Source organism: Tenrec ecaudatus, chromosome 4 (assembly GCF_050624435.1).
Source record: "Tenrec ecaudatus isolate mTenEca1 chromosome 4, mTenEca1.hap1, whole genome shotgun sequence".
Lineage (NCBI taxonomy): Eukaryota > Metazoa > Chordata > Mammalia > Afrosoricida > Tenrecidae > Tenrec > Tenrec ecaudatus.
Genome location: NC_134533.1, coordinates 136,822,194 through 136,844,337, shown reverse-complemented (window position 1 = coordinate 136,844,337; position 22,144 = coordinate 136,822,194).

Genomic DNA, 22,144 nt, shown 5'->3' with positions numbered 1-22,144 from the left:
ATGTGTGGAAACAAAAAGAAGTTGCACAAGGGGGAATAAGGTGTGTGGGGCAAGAGAGGCATTCTGTTTTTGCCGAAAACTGGCACACTGCGATGTGAGCAAGTGCATTGTTGTGGTGGTGGTGGCAAAACCAGTTCCCCATCTGCAACAAATCAGGCCTTATTTGTCACACACTGTTAAGGAGTCTGAACTGGTGGAACAAACTCCAAATGCACTATCCCCCTTACATAAAAAAACAAAACAAATGAACATTGTCTTGATCTTTTATTTCACTTGATGAACCTTTTTGGGCAAGGTGACTATGGCATCTTCCACTGGCTTGATTGATGTTTGCTTTTGGGGTTGTAAGATAGCACCATGTCTCGTCACCAGGAATGACCTTGGCAAAAAAAGGCTGGGTCACTTCAGAGCTGTTATTTCAAAGCAGGCCATGTTTCCACTGGACGATATTTTTCCTGGTCAGTCGAAACGTTAGGTACATATTTCGCTATGACCCTTCTCATTCCCAAATATTCCATTAAAATTTGCTGACCCGAGCTCCAAGATAGTTCAGATGACTTTCCCACCTCTTCAATGGTCCATCGTCAGTCTTTGAGCACAAGTGCACAACTTTTGTCAGCATTTTCGTCTATCCAGGAAGGTGATGGATGTCCAGAATGAGGTTTGTCATTAATTGACTTTTCACCTTTTTGAAATGAGAAAACCACTCAGATACTTGCGTTTTCCCCATAGAACTATGTTTAACATCACAACACTTTCTGTGGCATTTTTCCCAAGCAGGAAACAAAATTTCACAGCTGCATGCTATTCTTTTAAATCAGCCATCACACACACACACACACACACACACACACACACACACACACACACACAAAATGAGGTTTGAGTGAAGCTACTTTTTTGAAAAATTCACTGTGACCAGAGAGAACCTTTCTAGGTGATGCCACTGGGTGCGCTAACTCAGAGTGAGTTGCTCAATGCTCACCTAGTGAGGAAAATATGTACCATGAAAGCTTCCCCCTTTGGAGGCTTTCCAGGCTATTTTTGGGCACCCCCTTATATACAAACAGCAATACATAATTTTTCACAAAAACCAGATCGTGGTTACTTCTGCGCCAGAGAAAGACAGGTATAACTGAGAAGGACACGAAGAGATACTTTTAGTAACTTGCACTATTATTTCTTTATTTAAATGCTGATGCCTATGCACTCACTTGATCAGTATTAATTATAATGTACATTCATATTTATGTACTGTTTAAAATTTTTTTAACAGTTTAATTAACATAATTCACATATAAGAAATTCAGTTGCTTAAACATATTAAGAAAGAGTTGTGCAGTCATCACCACAATCAATTTTAGAACATTTTCTTCATCCTTTATTATTAGTTCCCCATTTTTTCCCAACCTCCCCTGACATAACCCTAAGAAACAATTAATCTAGTTACTGTCTCTATAGATTTACCTATCCTAGATTTCACATATAGAAACATATAAAACATTTATATGGGAAGACTCTTACTTCTTCATCTATCTTGATCAATAATTTGGTTGGGTAGAATCTTCTTGGATTTGCATTATTTTCCTTCAACTTTTGGTATATGTTACTTCAGTCTTTCCTCTTCTTCATAATTTCTGCTGATAGGTCTGAGCATATTCTTATTTGGGAACCTATATATGTGATTGCTTGTTTTTCCCTAGCTGTTCTCATGATTTTCTCTTTCTCTTATGTGCCTTTGTGACTTCTTATTGGGAGTTAGTCTAGTTGATGTTCTTTCAGCCTCCTGAATGGTTGTCTGGTTTTCATTCATTTTGTTGGTGAAGTTTTCCTCCAAGAATTCTCTCACTGTTTTTGCAGATGAATTCTTTGTTTTGGCTTCCTCCTCTAATCCAATCATTCTGATGTTGTACCTCTTCATAACATCAGACACAGCTCTTAGGTTTTCCTCAGCTTCTCTGATGATCTTATTAGATTTTTGTTCACGTTTGTTAAAGTCTACTTGGATGAGAGAACTTGCTGCAGCTAATTTCATTATGGAATTTGCCTACCACTTTTTCTTCCTGTAAGGTCACTCTTTCCCTAGTCTACCAGTATTCTGTTATTTGGAGGACATGTTGGATGATCCTTTCAGGGGACGCTCGTTGCGTGGTTGTGGACCCATGAAGATAGTGCTGTACTGGGTGATCTCAAAAGAAGCCATGATGGTGTGGCCCAGGGCAGCTTGGGGCACCTCAGAGAGTGTGTAGGGTGCCCACTGCAGTGGGAGTGCCACAGAAGGCTGCTGGGTTGCCAGTTTTGGTGTAGAGCACTGTGAAAGGTGGGCAGAATTGCCCTGGTTAGGTAGATTGCTGCGGAGGTTTGGCAAAGGTTCCCACAGCAGCGTGGAATATTGGCAAGTGTTAGCCTAACTGCCTCAGCTTGTGTGAGGCACTACGGCAGTTGGGAGGAAGTTTCCTCAGTCACGTGGGACTACAAAGGATGGATAGAAGCTCCCTCAGCCAGGCAGGCAGGATTTCCTGGGAAGAAGGTGGGCTGGATTTCCTTAGCCTCATGCTAAGCACTGCAAAGGGTGGGTGGGCTGTATTTCTCCCGGAAGAAGTTGTGCTGCAGAGGGTCGAGCACTCTCAGCTCAGTTGAGGGCTGGTGCAAATGCCCTTGGCTAAGGGGCGTGTTCAAGATTGGTGGTGGCATGGGAAAGAAAAAGGAAGAGAAAAAAAAACAACCCCAAATCAATACTAACCCCGCTGAGACTGTGGGGGACAGAAAGAAGAGATGGAAACAAAGTAACAATATAGCTGAGCCCCAATCCCTGACAATGGGGCTGGATGGATTTATTTCCTGCCCTGAGGTGGTGGAAAACTGTGGCTGTGTTGAGATAAAACCCCTGCACTGACTCCAAATGATCCCAGCTCCAGCTGAGACAGTGGTGGGGCTAAGGTCAAACCCTAGCCAGCCTCCATTGTGGTAAGTCAAAATCCTCCAGCTTCTCAAAACCTAGTGGATCTGTGCCTACTTATCTTTAGGATGCTCCTCTGGCAATCTGGCTGTGTGACATTTCCCTCTTAGTAACTCTCCTGGCTGATTTCTGTGGAGTCCCTATTTTATTTGTTACTCAGTCACCATCTTCCTGAAGTATCCTTATTATATATCATTATTTTTTGCCATATCTTACACTATCCAATGTATTCATTGACCTGCAATTGTGTTATTCATTTCCCTCAAGTGGGGTTATATAGTCATCATTGCTATCACCTTCCCCTTCTCACCCTCTCCTGCCTCTCTTCCCATACCCTCAGGGAATCATTACTCCTGTTACTGTTTCTGAAGGATAATTTCTTGGCTTTCATGCATTGAACACTCTTAATTATACAAATGAACATTTGAAGGTCTAAAAAGAGTTAATGAGGTAAAACAAAGACCATAATAGTAAATGAGGAAATATTAAAAAACTAGAGGATATTTGTGTTTCATCAGTATTATACTGCTCCCTAGATTTATTATCCCTTCTTTGTGGTCCTTCTTTGAGGGAATGTCCAATTATCTTAGAGGTGGGCTTTGGGTTTCCACTTGGTCCACACTCCTTCATGTCAATTTGATTGCTTATTTTTGAACTTCTGATACCTTTTGCCATTGATACCTCATGATCACACAAGCTAGTGTGTGCTTCTTCCATGTGGGCTTTGTTGCTTCCCTGCTAGATGGCTGCTGTTTTAACTTCAAGCCTTTAAGACCCCAGATGCTGTATCTTTTAATAGTCTGGCACCATTAGCTTTAAGAAGACCATTTAGAACTCTATTGGAATATATTCTCCAAACCAAAACTCAACCCATAGTTGATTCCCACTCACCATGACAGAGGACAGAGTAGGACTGCTCCATTGGGTTTCTTGAGGCTATATATGCATACTATTTCATCTTTGGAATAGCTGGCAGGTTTAGCAGCTCAATTCTTCATCCACGGTGCCAACAGGGCTCCTTTGCAATACATGAAGAGAAAAAGATACACTCTCTGGCTGTCTTAGTTATCTCAAAAACCAATAACCAAACTCATAGCTATTGAGTTGTTCCTGATGCATAATGATCCTATGGGACAGAGTAGAACTGCCTCAGTGGGCTTTCGAGATGGCAACTCTTTATGGAAGTAGAAAGGCTCAGCTGTGATTTGTGGTATTGAACTGCTGGTCTTGTGTTTAGCAGCCCAAGGTATAACCCACTACCCCATCTGGTACTACTGTAACAGAAATACACTAAGTCAATGACTTTAACAAGTAGAAATGTGCTGTTTTGCAGTTTAGGATTCTAGAAGTCCAGATTCATGGTGCCACCTCTAAGAGAAAGCTTTACTTCTCTGTTGCTCATACTGTAAGAGGAAGGTCCTCATTTTTTTTCAGCATTTGCAGACCTGGCTTACCTTCACATCCCATGACTCTTGGCATCACGCTTCCCATAAGTCTTGGAGGTCTCCAGTGCAGGAGTCTGGATCTGAAAGACACTATGTTCCTGGATCTTCTTTCTTAATGTAGGATGTCCATCTTGCTCTGTTCACTTTTCTTTTCTTTGATCTCTTGTAAGATAAAAGATGTTGCAGGTCATATACTAGGACACCTCCCATTATATCAAATCAGGGATGTGATGGGATTAAGGTGTTGTAACCTACCCTTAATTTTTTTCCTAACTTATTGGTTGATCACACCATTCACATCATGTGGATAATTCCATTATTAAATAACTACTATTACTTTATAGTTACCACTGAGAATTATGGCCCAGCTAAATTATACATTTTGGGGACACTAAACATTCCATTCCATCACACTGACAAATTGACTACTTAAGAAACTGATCTGACATAAATAATAAGGTTATATTTAAATGTTTTAGCTAATATGCTCATTACAACATGAAATCAGATACAGAAAACAATCTAACAGTCAAGAAATAAAGATCAGTAAACTTCACATAATCAAAGTCTATGTAAATATTAAAAATGACATTATCCAAAACTACTGTCATCAGTTGATTCTGATTCACAGAACCCCTAGTTAGAGTTTCCAAGGCTGTAAAGCTCTATGGGAGCAACCAGCATCATCTTTCTCTTTGAAATTGTTTTGAACTAAGTTTTGAATGCTGATCCAATATCACCATCAGACATATCCCCTGGATACTCCTTAAGAAAGAGCTTGTTGGCCAGGAAGCATTCCCAGCAGATCCCCCTCTGTTATCAGGTCATTTAGATTTGGCCTCAGTTGCAGAGAACCACAGGAACCTGGTCAGGCTGTGGCCCAGTATTGCCCTATGGGATAGGTGAGCAACAGCCTGGATCCCCACAATGGAGATATAAACTTCCATCTTCTTAAAACCTCTGTACTTTGAGGCCCATTTGCTGCATCAGTGTTGTTCTTCACTATAGCTCATACATTTGTCTATATTGTAAATGCAGGATATGTCACATAAAATGTCACATTTCTGGCTTACATGGAAAACAATCTAAAGGTCTAGCAACTCTGGTTCCATATTGTTTTTTAATCATTTTATTGGGGGCTCATACAACTCTTTTCACAATCCATACACACATCAATTGTGTAAAACATATTTGTACATTCATTGCCCTCATCATTCTCAAAACATTTGCTTTCCACTTAAACCCTGGCATCAGCTCCTCATTTTACCCCTCCCTCCCTTCTCCCCGCTCCTCATGAACCCTTGATCATTTATAAATAATTATTTTGTCTAACGAGGTATAAATTACCAAGGGCACATGAGGGAGTGGGGAAAGGGGAGGGAGGGCAAAAAAAAGAGGACCTGATGCAAGGGGCTTAAGTGGAGAGCAAATGCCTTGAGAATGATTGGGGCAGGGAATGTATGGATGTGCTTTACACAATTGATGTATGTATATGTATGTATGGTGATAAGAGTTGTATGAGTCCCTAATAAAATGTAAAAAAAGAAAAGAGGAGAAAAAAATGATTAGGGCAAAGACCGTACAGATGTGCTTTATACAATTGATGTATGTATATGTATGAACTGTGATAAGAATTGTATGAGCCCCTAATAAATTGTTAAAATTAAAAAAAATTATTTTGTCATACCATACACTGCCTGATATCTCCCTTCACCCGCTCTTTTGTTGTCCATCCCCCAGGAAGAGGTTATATGTAGATCCCTGTTAGAAGTTCCCCCTTTCCCCTACTCTTCACCCGCCCAGTATCACCACTCTTGGTACTGGTCCTGAAGGGATCATCTGTCCTGAATTCCCTGTGTTTCCAGTTCCTATCTGTACCAGTGTACATCCTCTGGTATAGCCAGATTTGTAAGGGAGAATTGGAATCATGATAGTGGGGGAGGGGGAAGGAAGCATTTAGGAACTAGAGGAAAGTTGTATGTTTCATCGTTGCTACACTGCATCCTGACTGGCTCTTCTCCTCCCCGCAACCCTTCTGTAAGGGGATGTCCAGTTGCCTACAGGTAGGTCTTGGGTCCCCAGTCTATACTCCCCTTCATTCACAATGATTTGATTTTTTGTTTTTTGATGCCTGATACCCGATCCCTCCTATACCTTGTGATCACATAGGCTTGTGTGCTTCTTCCATGTGGGCTTTGTTGCTTTTGAGCCAAATGTTGCTTGTTTACCTTCAAGCCTTTAAGACCCCAGACGCTATATATTTTGATAGTCAGGCACCATCAGCTTTCTTCACCACATTTGCTTATGCACCCATTTGTCTTCAGTGATCATATAGGGGAGGTGAGCACATGATGATATGATTTTTTGTTCTGGTCCCATATTCTTGTGAGATAATCAGCTGACCTCTCAGAGGGGCTAAGTGATATTTAACTCACTGTAGCTGCCCTCCCTCCCCCGCCTCCATCCAGTCCACTTTAATCTCTTGGTATCAATGGCCTCTGAGGTGTTTGCAGTCCAGAGTTAAATGCTTTTTTATCAATCCATTCTCCTGATATGAAAACTTCATTTGTCCCTACTATGAGTGAGACGTTGCCCAACCTCATCTTTCATGTGGGCAGATGGGCATGCTAAGCCCCACCGCCACGCCTGTACACTCTCAGAGTCCCTTTTTCCTTGTTTGCACCTGCTGGTCTTCCACCCAGAATCACCTACGTGTCCTCTGTATCAGGATCAGTTCTGGAAGGCTCCTCTTTGCTTTAAACAACAACCTTGTCACTCTTTAGATGGTTAGAACACACATAATTTGTCTGTACTTCTCAGAAGGGTCACAAAATTTCAGAGCTAGGAAGATCTTTCAGGAAGTGAGATGTAAAGATGTTCAGAGAGTATTTGAAGATGTTCAGAGAGAACTAGTTAAGGATCATGTTCTGGGGGGCAACTCCCCTTTTGGTTCTACCCCCAGCACCTTCCTTTTCTTCTCCAGCTCATTAACTGCTCCAGGATAGAGTTTTACATTAAAAAAATCTCAATTCATGGTAAAAATTGATTTTACATCAGAACCCTGTGTACTCTAAAGAAAATTTCACAAAATGGTATTTACCACTACTAACGAGATATTTTCCTTTTAAAAAAATAAAATGCTATTCTTTATCCCCTGGATTATTTTTATGACCCATGAATGGGTTACAAAGGAGCTCTGTTGGCATGGTTGGGTAAATATTGGGCTGCTAACTACAAGGCCAAGGGGTTCCAACTCACCAGCTGTTCAACTGTTCCGTCATCAGAGAAAGACAAAATTATCTGCTTCTATAAATATTAAAAGCCTTAGGAACCCTGTACTGGGTCGTTATGACTTGGAACCAACTTGATGGCAATGAGTTTGGTCTTTGGTTTGTAGTAGGTAACAAATAGTTTGGAAAACAGTCTGCTCCACAATTCTTCTCTAATTCTGAGTCAACCACTGTAAGTAGTTCTGAGGCCAAAGGAAAATTATGACACCTCTCTGATTCTCAGTGGTTTCATCTGTAATGTGAAATAATAATGCTTACCTTATGAGAATGTTGTAAGAATTTGGGATGCTGCATATAAGGACTTAGCCAGTGATAGGATTCAAGTAATTTAACAATGGTTTGTTGCTTTAGTGACAATTGTATTTAAAAAATGATATATCAAAAGGTAGTTTATTATTTCATACAGTTAATTCTTAAATAGGAAAAATCCAAGAGGCACACAAAGCTAATTATGTTATAACTACGAGTTTTAAGATATTAATGAAAGGGTTAAATAGTACCTGATGAAAAACAATAAAACTTTATTAAAGGTATTTTCATATTGCTTCCTGATTGGCACCCTCACTTGCAATACTCTTTGCTTTTATCTGAGCATCCTTCACTGTATGACTCATCTTTAACCACCTTTCCACTGTGGGAATAGGAACCTGTTCCTTTAGAGGTAGGCCGATTAGACAGTAGTCATTGGGTTTGATATGTTAGAAATAGGCAACTTCCCTTCTCTGAACACATTATGTTCCTCTTTGAAACCCCTTTTCTTCTGCTGCTGGACTTACAGAAATTGTTCTCCCATCATTTTACCTCTTTGAACACTTTCAGAAATTATATAATTCACTCAAAATATTTCATGGGAATTTGGTGCATAATACAAAGATGAAATTAATGACAGTGTGTCTCCCCTATCCCTTCTGGTTGTTGGGTACTTTTCTCTTGTTACTGAAGTAACAAATGAAAGGAGATAAAAATTTAGTCTGGAGTCCTGGGGGTGTAGTAGTTATGAGTTGGGCTGCAGCTACTCCGGAGAAAGACTGGGCTTTCTTTTTTTTTTTTTTTTAATTTTAACAATTTATTAGGGGCTCATACAATTCTTATCACAGTTCATACATATACATACATCAATTGTATAAAGCACATCTGTACAGTCTTTGCCCTAATCATTTTTTTCTCCTGTTTTCTTTTTTTACATTTTATTAGGGACTCATATAACTCTTATCACCATCCATACATATACATACATCAATTGTATAAAGCACATCCATACATTCCCTGCCCCAATCATTCTCAAGGCATTTGCTCTCCACTTAAGCCCCTTGCATCAGGTCCTCTTTTTTTTTTTTCCCCTCCATCCCCTTTCCCCCCTCCCTCATGTGCCCTTGGTAATTTATACCTCGTTATTTTGTCATATCTTGCCCTATCCGGAGTCTCCCTTCCCCCCTTCTCTGCTGTCCCTCTCCCAGGGAAGAGGTCACATGTGGATCCTTGTAATCAGTTCCCCCTTTCCAACACACTCACCCTCCACTCTCCCAGCATCGTCCCTCACACCCTTGGTCCTGAAGGTATCATCCACCCTGGATTCCCTGTACCTCCAGCCCTCATATGTACCAGTGTACAGCCTCTGCCCTATCCAGCCCTGCCAGGTAGAATTCGGATCATGGTAGTTGGGGGGAGGAAGCATCCAGGATCTGGGGGAAAGCTGTGTTCTTCATCGGTACTACCTCGCACCCTAATTAACCCATCTCCTCTCCTAAACGCCTCTATGAGGGGATCTCCATTGGCCGACACTTGGGCCTTGGGTCTCCACTCTGCACTTCCGCCTTCATTTAATATGGTATATATATACATATATACACATACATACACACACTTATATCTTTTTTTTTTTTTTGCATGATGCCTTATACCTGGTCCCTTGGTACCTCGTGATCGCACTGGCCGGTGTGCTTCTTCCATGTGGGCTTTTTTGCTTCTGAGAAGACTGGGCTTTCTATCTCCCTTAAATAGTTACAGACTTGGAGACTCACAGAGGGTTGATATTGACTATGAGTCAGTATTGACTCCATGACAGTGAATTTTGAGAAGTTACATCAAAGGTATAATAAGTTTTATAAAATGAATAAATGAACATTACAAGTATAGTTCCATCTAAATTTTTATACCTACTGATGGAATGAACATTACTACTGCCATTTAGAATACGTTCTTGTGCAGATGAACATTACAAAAGAGTAAGGAATGTAAATTTGTGATTTCCACATTGGATGGCTGACTGCCTAGCCACCCACCTTAGTGAGAACCCTGAGTAAAAGTGCCATTTTAACAACTGGATCGCTGAATGTAACAAAAAAATTAGGTATCAGCTCTGCAGAACCGGTGCAAATTGGCTGAATCCCATTGCTGCATTTAGTACAGTGCCTGGTGGCTGATAAATGATGGCTTGGTTGTCAGTTTTTCTTTATATTTTTGTATTATATTATGAATAATAACCTATCTTAAATGCCAAAGCTCTCTGAAAGCTGCTGTGCACAGGCTATGATCGCAGCAAGGCTCGTCAGGCTTCTAAGCCAATGCCTTTTCCACAGTGTAAATGCCTGCTGCGTACTTCCAGAACGTGCTTGAGATACCTACTCTGCCTCGCACCTCGAGTCAGGTTAATTTGCTTTGGAAATCCTTATATACTTAAATTTTACTTTTAATAAGAGCTATAGGTGTCCCATCAGGCCTTAAGGACGATGTTCCTGATTAGCCAGTCCACAGAGAGGACCACATAGCCGGCCCCTCTATGAGACACGGCATTCCTCACTGACCCATAGCCCTATAGGGGACAACACCGGAGACACAGTGTGGGAATTGCACCCGATCTGATCCCTCCACACCGAGGCAAAATACTAAGGGGGTGGAACAGAACAGCAAGGGAACGGAGTGGTGAGGTCCCCAGGGAGTGCCGAAGTCGGGCTTTGGGGCCAGGACTTGGTGCCCCAACAGACTGGACTGGAAAACACTCCTAAAGGCCAATGAGGTAGTTAGTTTATTGTGCCAACCTGGCTGATAAACACATGTGGGATTAATTGAAGGGCGGAGGGATAAATGGCTTGGTGAGCCTCGCCTTTCTAGTTCTTGGGTCTCTTGCTTTGTGATGGTTGTACCAGGGTGCAGCTGCCTTAGCAGTTCCTTGCTTTAGCTTGTAAGGCTCACTTCCTGCAAGACATCCCCAAGAAGCCACATGGACCTACCCGATGCAGCCCTGGGTGCTGGATGCTTCCACCTTCACTGACTCAGTTTTTCTCCTGCAGTCGGCATCATTGTGTCTGTTTTCTGAGATGGAGGAGGACTTTGTGGATTGGTGTTGGACATATGGGTTAATGGGTTGATGTTGGACTTGTGGGCTTGGGCAGCACTGGGTTGGGATGTTTTCTTGATGCACACTTAACCTATATATAAAACTCTCTTACACATGAGTTTCTATGGATTTTTTTCTCTAAAGTACCCAGACTAACACAGCCAACCAACAGTCCTTGAACTAACTACAAGCTTTTCTTTCTTGTTGTTGTGTTTTGTTTCTGTGACTGGTTTGTTGTATATTGTTGCTTGGTTTTGCTCTGTTTTGTTTTTGTGCATGTTATTATCTCTGCAGGTCTGTCTAAATAAGATAGGCTAGATGAGCAATCTGCAGGAGAAAACAACGGGACCGACAGTTCCGGGGGGACATGGGAGAGGGGGAGGTGGGGGGAAAGGTAGTGGTGTTAACAAACCCTGGACAAGGGAACAACAAGTGATCCAAATTGGTGGTGAGGAGGGTGTGGGAGGCCTGGTCAGGCATGATCAAAGGTAATGTAACCAAGAAGAATTACTGAAACCCAAATGAAGACAGCATGATAGTGGGACAAGAGGAAAGTCAAAGGAAATAGAGGAAAGAGCTGGGAAGCAAACGGCATTTACAGAGGGCTAAATAAAGGCATGTACATATGCAAATATATTTATATATGAGGATGGGGAAATAGATCGATGTTAATATATTTATAGGTGTAGTATTAAGGTAGCAGATGGACATTGGGCCTCCACTCAAGTACTCCCTCAATGCAAGAATACTTTTCTTCTATTAAATTGGCATTCAATGATTCTCACCTTCCCGACACAATCAATGAAGACAAAGCGGGCACATAAGCAAATGTTGTGAAGAAAGGTGATGGTGCCCAGCTATCAAAAGATATAGCATCTGGGGTCTTAAAGGCTTAAAGGTAAACAAGTGACCACCTAGCTCAGAAGCAACAAAGCCCACATGCAAGAAGTACACCAGCCTGCGTGATCATGAGGTGCTGAAGGGATCAGTTATCAGGTATCAAAGACCAAAAAAATCATATCATTGTGTGGTCACCTCTCTGATATGATCATGAAAGACAAATGGGTGCATAAGCAAATGTGGCAAAGAAAGCTGATGGTGCCCAGCTATCAAAAGATATAGCATCTGGAGTCTTAAAGCCTTGAGGGTAAACAAATGGCCATCCAGCTCAGAAGCAACAAAGTCCACATGGAAGAAGCACAACAGCCTGTGCGATCACAAGGCGTTGAAGGGATCAGGTATGAGGCATTATCAGAACAAAAAATAATTGAGAATGAGCGCGGGAGTTCAGAATGGAGACCCAAAGCCCATTTGTAGGCCACTGGACATCCCCTTACAGAAGGGTCTTTGGGAGGAGACGAGTCAGTCAGGGTGCGATGTAGCAACGATGAAACATACAACTTTTCTCTCATTTCTAAATGCTTCATCCCCCACCCCTCTCCAGACTATCATGATCCCAATTCTACCTTACAAATATGGCTAGACCAGAGGATGCACACTGGGACAAACTGGAAACACAGGGAATCCAGGACAAGTGGTGTGAGTGGTGATATTGGGAGGGTGGAGAGGGTGTGTTGAAAAGGGGGAACCAATTACAAGGATCAACATATAACTTACTCCCTGGGGAACGGATAATAGATATGTGGGTGAAGGGAGATATCGGAAAGGGCAAGACATGACAAAATAATGATTTATAAATTATCAAGGAGGGAATGGGAAGGGAGGGGATAAATGAGGAACTGATGTCAGGGGCTTAGGTGGAGAACAAATGTTTTGTGAATGATGAGGACAATGAATGTATAAGCTCGTAATAAAATGATTAAAAAAATAAGAGCTATAGGTGATTTTAAAAAATTAATCATTTTATTGGTGGCTTGTAAAACTCTTATCACAATCCACATATACATCCATTATGTCAAGTACGTTTGTACATTTGTTTCCCTCATCATTCTCAAAACATTTGCTTTCTACCTGAACCCCTGGCATTTGCTCCTCATTTTTCCCTCCCTCCCTGCTCCCTCTCCTCTCTGAACCCTTGATAATTTATAAATTATTAGTATTTTGTCATATCTTACACTTTCCAACATCTCCCTTCACCCACTTCTCCACTGTCCATCCCCCAGGGAGGAGGTTATATGTAGAGCCTTGTAATCTGTTTCCCCTTTCTCCCTCATCTTTCCCTCACACTCCCAGTATTGCCACTCTTACCACTGGTCCTGAGCATTTCATCTGTCCTGTGTTCCCAGTGTTTCCATTTCCCATTTGTACCAGTGTACATCCTGACGACAAAGCAGGTGCCTAAGCAAATGTGGTGAAGAAAGCTGATTGTGCCCTGCTATCAAAAGATATAGAGTCTGGGATCTTAAAGGCTTGAAGATAAATAAGCGGCCATCGAAATGAGAAACAAGGAAGCCCACATGGAAGAAGCACACCAGTCTGTGACATTATGATGCGCTGAAGGGATCAGGTATCAGGCATCAAAGTCCAAAATAACCATAGCATTGTGAATGAGGGGAAGTGCAGTGTGGGGACCCAGGGCACATCTGTGGGTATTTGGACATTCCCTTGCAAAAGGGTCGTGGGGAGGAGATGAGCCACTCAGGGTGAAGTATAGCAATGATGAAACATACAATATTCCTCTAGTTCTTGAATGCTCTCCCCGCCCCAACTATCATGATCCTAATTCTACTTTATAGATGATTTTTTATATGCTTTTCTCTGTTTCATTTCTCACCCCCTCCCTTTTTTTTTTTTTTTGCATTTCAGAGAAATGTAGCATTGATTGCATGTGATGCTTGAAATAGAACTACCCTTGTTGTTGTTTTTATGATGCTGTTGAATTTATTCTGACTCATAGCAACCCCATGTGATAAAGTAGGGCTGTCCCAAGCACCGTGAAAAATGGCATGGTGTTTCCTTAAAAAAAACACAAAAAAACAAAAAAAGGAACCAGAAATACCACTACCGGGCATATATCCTAAAGAAATAAGAGCTGGGACACAAACAGGTACATGTACATTCATGGCTATCGCAGCATTATTCACAATAAAATAAGGATGAAAACAACCTAAGTGCCCATCAGTGGATAAATAGATAAATAAATGATAATATGTACACCATGGGATATTATGCAACACTAAAGAATAATGTAAAATCCAAAAAAAACTCATAATGTGAATGGAGCTGGAGGATATTATGCTTAGTGAAACAAATCAATCACAAAAGGAAGATATTACATATGGAAAAATACATTATTGATGACAATAGGGAGGAGAGAGAAGAGGGGAGGAAAATCATGAACTAGATAATAGACTAGATAATAGATAATGGATTAACTTGGGTAAAACGAGGGTAACAGACAATAAGGGATGAACCATGCAAATCACTAAAGAAAACAAAGACTCAGAGATCGGCACAAGATTCATCGACAACGAAAATAAATAATTTTGCATAGACATCGTATATAAAGAACAAACATTAATCTACTTGTGGATACATGGGAAGACAGAAAGAAGAACAGATGAAGAAAATTATATTCACAACCATGTATAGGTTTGGCAGATTATATTTCTATAAATATATTTATACGTGCTGTGACATATCCATGTTAATAGTAGAGCAAACAGTTGACAAAGGTATATAAACCTCGTAGCCAGAAGCGAACACTAGAAGGAAATGAGTCATTGGATCTGGAGATTTGAGACCATATTTTTGGGGACATCAAGGTCAATTGGCATAAGAGTTCAGAAAGATAATGCTCTACATTCTATTTTTGAGTAGGGACTGACGTCTTAAGAGCTTTGCGTACCATCTAAAATGGTACCATTCATCTCTTCTTGGCCAGAGCAAAGCATAGTGAAGGAACTTAAAGGACAGTGGGAACAATTAGGCTAAAGAGCTAATGGACCATACAGATCCCCGTCTCTATCACCTCCAGACAAGAAGAAAATGCCCATCATCCACTCTGAAAATGATCGCAATTGAGGGCCGTGGGTGGAATGGCAAAAAACATGGAGCAAAATTATATCAACGCTCGTCCTATTTCCTCACTGGGTTCCCTGTTTTCATCTGTCCAGTTTCTTTGACCCTTCCTACCGTTTCTTCTTTGGTTTAGGGCAAATATCCTTTTGGTATCTTAGAACTGATTCTTCACAGGTGTTTATGCTACAAACCTATCTATTATTTGCCTGAAAGGTGGCCTTCAGCAGTGCCTTTTAGTTTTAAGGTAAAAGATTATCTCAGAGTAATAGCTTCCAGGTCCCTCAAGTCTCTTTTCATGAGTTCTAACTTCCCTACCGCCTCATGAGCATTTGTTATTCCCCTTCCCTGCATTTTTTTTGAACAGTGGCATTATTTCTGAGGCAAGATGCCATTTCATGGTAGTTTTCATTTATACCTTTCTCTTTTTTTCCTTTGGACAGTTTTCATTAGTTATTAAAAGATCATTTTACTGAGGGTATCTTACAGCTCTTATAACAATCCAGACATCAATTGTATCAAGCATATTTGTGTGTACTGTATATACTCATGCTGAGTTTTTCAGCACCTTTTATTATTATTACCAGTTTTTGTGGTAAAATTAGGTGACTTAGCTGATATTCAGGTCGGCTTTTATTCAAATATATGTGGTATATTTACTTACTTAAAAAATCATTTTATTGGGGGCTCACACAACTCTTATCCCAATCCATACATACATCAGTTGTGTAAAGCACATTTGTACATTCACTGCCCTAACACTCTCAAAACATTTGCTCTTCGCTTAAGCCCCTGGCATCAGCTCCTCATTTCCCCCCTCCCTGCCTGTTTCCCCCTCCCTCATGAACCCTTGATAATTTACAAATTATTACTTTGTCATATCTTACATTGTCTAACACCTTCCTTCACCCACTTTTTTGTTGTCTACTCCCCCAGGGAGGAGGTTATATGTAGATCCTTGTAATCAGTTCCCCCTTTCTTCCCCACTCTCCCTCCACCCTCCCGGTATTGCCACTCTCACCACTGGTCCTAACAGGATCATCTGTCCTGAATTCCCTGTGTTCCCAGTTATTTTCTGTATCAGTGTACATGCTCTGGTCTAGCCAGATTTCTAAGGTAGAATTGGGATCATGATAGTGGGGTGGTGGTGGTGGTGGTGGTGGTGGTGGTGGAAGCATTTAGGAACTAGAGGAAAGTTGTATCTTTCATCGTTGCTACACTGCACCCTGACAGGCTCATCTCCTCCCTGCAACCCTTCTGTAAGGGGATATCCAGTTGCCTAAAGATGGGCTTTGGGTTCCCCCTCCTCACTCCCCATCATTCACGATTATATGACTTTTTGGTCTTTGATGCCTGATACCTGATCCCTTCAGTACCTTGTGATCACACAGGCTGGTGTGCTTCTTCCATGTGGGCTTTGTTGCTTCTGAGCTGGATGGCCGCTTGTTTACCCTCAAGCCTTTAAGACTCCAGATGCTATATCTTTTGATAGCCGGGCACCATCACCTTTCTTCATCACATTTGCTTATGTGCCCGCTTTGTCTTCAGCAGTTGTGTCAGAAAGGTGAGCATCATAGAATGCCAATTTAATAGAAGAAAGTATTCTTGCATTGAGGGAGTACTTGAGTGGAGGTCCAATGTCCCTCTGCTACCTTAACACTAACCTTATAAATATATGCACATAGATCTATTTCCCCATTCTCATATATAAATATATTTGCATATGTACACGCATTTATTTAGACCTCTATAAATGCCCTTTGCCTCCTAGCTCTTTCCTCTATTTTCTTTGACTTTCTTCTTGTCCCACTATCATGCTCAGTCTTTATTTGGGTTTCAGTAATCCTTCTTGGTTACATTACCCTTGAACATGCCCTACCAGGTCTCCCACACCTTCCTCACCATCGATTTGGATCACTTGTTGTTCCCTTGTCCCTCCCTGGGTTTGTTAACACTACTTTTTTTCCCTCCACCTTCCCCTCTCCCATGTGCCACAGGACCGATGGTCCTGTTGTTTTCTCCTCCAGATAGTTCATCCAGCCTATTTTATTTAGACAGACCTGCGGAGGTAATAACATGCACAAAAACAAGACAGAACAAAACAAAGCAACCAAAGAAAACAAAACAACAAAAAGCCAATGATAAAGAATGAAAGAAAGTTTTGTAGTTACTTCAAAGACTGTTTGTTGGCCTTTAGGAGTGTTTTCCAGTTGAGTTTGAAGGGGTGCCAAGCCCTGGCCCCAAAGTCTATTTTTGGAATACGCATGGAATAGGAGCTCTGGTGGTATTGCGTTTACACTATGGGGCCGCTAAGCACAAGGTCAGCAGTTTGAGAAAGATAAGGCTTTCTACTCCAGTGAAGAGTTAGAGTCTCAGAAAGAAGGATAGTTCTGCAGGGTTATTTTGAGTTAAAATTGACACTATCATAGTGAGTTTTTGTTTGTTTTAAGAGCCCTAGTGGTGGTTTGGGGAAGTATTGGATTGTTACCTGCAAGATCAGCAATTCAAACCCACCAACTCATTTGCTGGACAAAGTTGAGGCTGTCTGTTCTTGTAAAGATTTACAGTCTCATACACCCTATGGGGTTACTATCAGTCAAAATCAATTCAATGACAGTGGCTAAGGAACCCTGGTGGCTCAGTGGGTTAAGTGTTGGGTCGCTAACTATAAAATTGGTGGTTCAAACCCACTAGCCTCTGTGTCAGAGAAAGATAAATCTGTAAAGATTTATAGTTTTAGAAATTCTATGTTGTCCTGTAGTTTGCTATGAGTTGCAGTCAGTTTAATGACATTGGGTAATGGCTAGTAATTGTAAGCACCTTTTCATGTTTATTAGCTACCTGAATATATTCTTTGGTAACGTTATCTGTTCATGTCCTTTGCCCATTTTTAAATTGGATTGTCTTTTTGATGTTGAGGTGTTGAAGCTCTTTTTTTTTAAAAAAAATAATACTACAGACTAAAATCTTGTCAGGTATTTAATTGCTATTATTTTTCTCTCAGTCTGTGGGTTCTTTTTTTTGTTCTTTTGGTAAAGTCTTTTGATGATTGAAGTATTTTTTTAGGAGACCCCCACTTCCCCAATTAATCGACTTCAACCCTTTGCCAATGATCACTAGTCCATAGTGAATGGATGTATTTTGGGTTGTCAATCTTCCATTGGTCTATGTGTCTGTTGCTGTCCCAGCACCATGGTTTTGACTGTTGAGGCTATCTAGCAGGTTCTGAGATTAGAAGTGTGAAGACTCCTACTTTATTCTTCAATAATATTTACTTTTCAGGATCCTCTCTTCCTTTCCATGTAAATTTGGCAATTATTTTTTCCATCTTGTTAGTGAATGTTGTTGGAATTTGGATTTGGATTGCATCATCTCTATAGCTAGCTTTGGATAACATTGATATTTTCACAATGTTACATTTTCCTATCCATGAGCATAGAATGTTTTTTTTTTCCATTTACATTGTTCTCTTTTGGCTTCTTGTCCTATAGGGCTCTCTAGGCTGTCATCTTTACAGGACAGATTTCCAAGTCTTTCTCACTCAGAGTTTCTGGGCTGGTTTAAACAGCTAACTTTTCAGTTAGCAGCCAAATGCTTACCTGTTGTGCCAGCAGAGCTCATAAAATGGCCCTAGTGTTGTGCTAGGTTGGGTTGTCTAGGGAAACAAATCCAGAGTTCCATTTCAGTCTCACACAACCACATGCAATGATGAAGAATGCAGGAATATCACAGTGTTCAAATTCATGTGGATCTAATGGTGGTGGCTCTGTCAGCAATCAGGGTCAGCCAGCAGGAAGGTGAAGACAGAGAGAGAAGAGGTTTCCAGGGCTCTACTTTGTGAGAAGGCCATGCCCACAAGGAGGCAGGCACCAGCAGGCTCTGATCTAATTAACAGGTTGAATACCACCCCTACACTTCTATATATCTTCACATTGACATCAAATTATGTAACTAACACAAGTGTCCCATTCATTCCCACCCCCAAAACCATCAGGAATGAGATGTCCTTCTCAATGGTTCTTTCTGAAAGCACTTCAGACAGAGGCTGTGTAAAATCATCTATCTTCCCAATCTCACATTTCATCTCATTTGGTTCTGGAAAACCAGAAAAAAAAACTGCTGAACCATTAAAATACTGTTAAATCACTGACTGATGAGAAACCAAGTAATTTCATTGGCAGCGTGCATTCCTGGCTCTCCACCCAGCCCAGAGAAATACAGGCTATTTAGGCCATTAAGTCTGAGTCTGGCTTTAGCCATGCAGTCTGCAAAATTCTCATACACAGGAGGCAGAACAGCAGTTCAGGCTCTAAGTTTCTCAGTTTAAACTAGTGCTTTAATGCAATTTTAATAGGTGGTGATTTTATTTTGTATCTAATGAAACCAACGGTGCATGAAAATAGACATCAGAATTTGGAAGATAATGAGTCTGTTAACTGTGCTGCCAGAGTAGCTGAGTGAGGTATAACACTTAAGGTACAAGGAATAGACTGCTTCAGAAGAGGCTTTTATTAGTTTCATTAGGATGGTCATAAAAAATGATTTCATAGCAGATCCAATTAACCAAAGAATGTGCAGGAGCTGCATCTTCTTCCTGCTAATTGGGCATCTAGACACCAAGGCATATTAGCTACCTTAGAAATTCAGCAGGAAAATAAACTTGATAGACTCGGGGAGGAAGCGTTTCTTTCTTTCTTTCTTTTTTTTGGAAATCATTTTATTAGGGCTCATACAACTCTTATCACAATCCATACATACATCAATTGTGTAAAGCACATCTGTACATTCATTGCCCTCATCATTTTCAAAACATTTGCTCTCCACTTAAGCCCCTGGCATCAGGTCCTCATTTTTCCCCTCCCTCCCCACTCCTCCCTCCCTCATGAGCCCTTAATAATTTATAAATTATTATTTTGTCATATCTTACCCTGTCTGAGGTCTCCCTTCACCCACTTTTCTGTTGTCCGTCCTGCAGGGAGGAGGTCACATGTAGATCCTTGTAAGCGGTTCTCTCTTTCGAACGCACCCACCCTCTACCCTCCCAGTATTGCCACTCACACCACTGGTCCTGAAGGGATCATCCACCCTGGATTCCCTGTGTTTCCAGGTCCTATCTGTACCAGTGTACATCCTCTGGTGTAGCCAGACTTGCAAGGTAGAATTCGGATCACGATAGTGGGGTGGGGAGCGGGGGAGAGCATTTAGGAACTAGAGGAAAGTTGTATTTTTCATCGTTGCTACATCACACCTTGACTGGCTCATCTCCTCCCCTAGACCCCTCTGCAAGGGGATCTCCAGTGGATGGCAAATGGGCTTTGGGTCTCTACTCTGCACTCCCCCCACTCATTCACTATGGTAAGATTTTTTGTTCTGATGATACCTTATACCTGATCCCTTCGACACCTCATGATCACATAGACTAATGTGCTTCATCCATGTGGGCTTTGTTTGCTTCTGAGCTAGATGGCTGCTTGTTTACCTTCAAGCCTTTAAGACTCCAGATGCTATATCATTTGATAGCCGGGCACCATCACCTTTCTTCATCACATTTGCTTATGCGCCAGCTTTGTCTTCAGCAGTTGTGTCGGGAAGGTGAGCATCATAGAATGCCAATTTAATAGAAGAAAGTATTCTTGCATTGAAGGAGTACTTGAGTGGAGGCCCAATGTCCTTCTGCTACCTTAATACTACACCTATAAATATATGAACATAGATCTATTTCCCCATCCTCATATATAAATATATTTGCATATGTACATGTCTTTATCTAGACCCCTATAAGTGTCCTTTGCCTCCCAGCTATTTCCTCTATTTCCCTTGACTTTCCTCCTGTCCCACTATCATGCTCAGTCCCCACTTGGGTTTCAGCAATTCCTCTTGGTTACATTACCCTTGATCATGCCCCACCAGGCCTCCCACACCCACCTCACCACCAATTTAGATCACTTGTTGTTCCCTTGTCCCTGGGACACCACTTCCTTTCCACCAACCTCCTCCTATCCCATGTCCCCCAGAACTGTCGGTCCCATTGTTTTCTCCTCCAGATTGTTCATCCAGCCTATCTTATTTAGACAGACCTACAGAGGTAATAACATGCAGAAAGACAAGACAGAGCAAAACCAAGCAACAATATGCAACAAAACAACAACAAACCACTGACAAAGAACAAACAAAACACAAGAAAGAAGAGCTTCTAGTTAGTTCAAGGATCACTTGTTGCCCTTTAGGAGTGTTTTCTAGTCCAGTCTGTTGGGGCACCACGGCCTGGCCACCTTCAGCATTCCCTGGGGACCTTGCCGCTCCATTCCCTTGATGTCCACTGCACTCGGGGGAAGTGTTTCATGCAGGATGATTTTCTAGTAAAATTCTAAACAGTATAAGATAAAACATTCAGCATATTTGGGTTCCTGGTGGTGTATTAAATCCACCTGGTATTCCACCTCCATCCCAGCTATCACAAATGGCATCAGCAGCAGACAAGAAAACTTGCGCAATCTCTGAGAAATGGCCACCACTCCTCTGTCAGTCTATTGTACTTTGGTGACATGCATGGTGCAGGCAGTTAATGTGGTTGGCTATTCACTGAAAGATTGGAGGTTTGAACCCTGCAAGAGATGCCACCAAAGATATGTTTTTGACCCACTTCTGTAAAATCAGACACTGGAAACATCATGGAGCACTTTAGTGTACCATGACACACATGAGGTTGCCATGATTTGGGCGTGACTTGATAACAACTAGTTACTGATCAATTATGGCAAATGTACCCCACTCCTAGGTCACCTACATGACTTCATTTGTCAGTGGACCTATTAAGTTGGCCTTTCAGCACATCCTACCCACTTATAGGAAAACACAAGCTTCTAGCTTCATGAAAAATCAATCCTACACATCTACATAGGAAACTCATATCAGCGATGGGTGTTACAGAAAATAGTCTATCAGTGAAAAGACAAGATATCTTAGTAATGAAGAAACTTGATCACACACACACACACACACACACACACACACACACGAGTTAGTGATGACCTGGTTGTTTGTTGATCTTAAAGGCGGAGGCAAAATCTCCCAGAATACAGAGCCCAAAGACAAAGAAATAGAAAATCTAAGAGGAACATATTCAAGGGGCTAC